Genomic DNA, 1,524 nt, shown 5'->3' with positions numbered 1-1,524 from the left:
AGTAGTGGTCTATCATTTTTTTAAACATTTTTTTCATGTTTTCTTTTCTTCACAACAGATTTCAATTATCTACAGAAAGAAAAATCCTCATGACTTCAAAGATTGAGAGAAAAAAACATATAAACTGGCTTACTTTTCCAAGGAGAAACAAATACAAGATTTATCTAAACAACGTGTGTAGAAAAACCGGAAAGCCCCTGGTAAGGTAACAAAGAATTTCATAAGGAAGATAACACAAACTAAAAAAAAATTGGATAATCTTAAAAAAACAAAAAATATATCTGTAACTACAAAGAGAAACCACAGAAAAAAGAAACATGTTGAAAAAGTATGTGGTAAAGAAGTGGTGTATGATAAAAGACGTTTGAATCAGTTCATTGAAATTCGCAAGCGGATGTTTCATAACAGAGTTGTTTTAAATTTAATAAAAAATGTAAAGAAAAATAGCTTTTTATAAGAAAAAGAAACATATTCAAACTATTGTTGAGAAGGCTTTTGAAGTAAAAAAGAAGTTGCATATTTTAGTAATCAATAGACATTGATCACAAGATAATCCAATCAAATTTATAAAGGCCAAAAGTAAGTGGAAAAGACTAATTAATAGAACAAATTTTTGTAATGTTTTTTCTGGAGAATGGAAACATAGTTAAAGTTGTGAGCCATTTTATAATGAAGAGAGTTACCTTCAGAGTAATGATTTGTTGCATGCAGTTGACACCAGTGGTCGTACTTATGAAGTTAAGGATGGTTGTGCGATTGAAAAAGAGAAAACTGTCCCTAGAAATGCAGAAGAGGTGTTAGCTGATGAAATTTTAGGGAGACGTCCTAAGACTCCAGTGTACACTTGGAATTGTAGTAGTATATTGAAGTGTACGACAGGATTCAATTGTTTTTTTCGCAATATTTTACGTAAGTATACTATGAAAAGTCTTAAACAAAAGATGAAGATGTTGCAAAAGTTAGACCCTTGCAGAGTGAGAGATAAAACGGGTTTGCAAGGTCATTCTCTGGCTTGCCTTTCTAAAAAAGTATGTCAGAGTGTTTTTCATCATTTCAGGATGTTAGCAGTACATCACACTGAAATGAGGAAATTAGTGAGAAGGTTGTATTATGCAAAAAGTCCAGCACTAATGTTAAAAAAGTTAAACAGTGCTCTTTTGCATGGATCTGTATTAGATGTAATCAACATTTGTGAAGAAATTGAGGTTAGTTACTTTGGTCCTGAAGAAGACAGTGCAGAAACTGAAACATTAACAGAAGGAAATGTAGAAGAAAATGTACAGAATTTTAGTACAGAAAATTTTGAGCAAGAAATTACCAGGTTTAAGGTAGTTTCAGGTGAAAGGCCTAACTTTTCTTGTATTTGTTGTAGACAAATTCATTATAAAATCAGACAGGGTTGGTTGATCTATATTTAAAAAGTGAAAAGGAGAATAATAATTAGTGGAAGGAATTTGCAACTTATTTGTTGGTGGAGAATTGTTTTGATTTGGATTCTGACCAACATATTTGTAAATATTGTTA

Source organism: Lissotriton vulgaris, unplaced genomic scaffold, assembly GCF_964263255.1.
Source record: "Lissotriton vulgaris unplaced genomic scaffold, aLisVul1.2 SCAFFOLD_1261, whole genome shotgun sequence".
In the NCBI taxonomy this organism is placed as follows: domain Eukaryota; kingdom Metazoa; phylum Chordata; class Amphibia; order Caudata; family Salamandridae; genus Lissotriton; species Lissotriton vulgaris.
The sequence above is the reverse complement of the archived record's forward strand: the minus strand, read 5'-3'. Positions refer to the sequence as shown.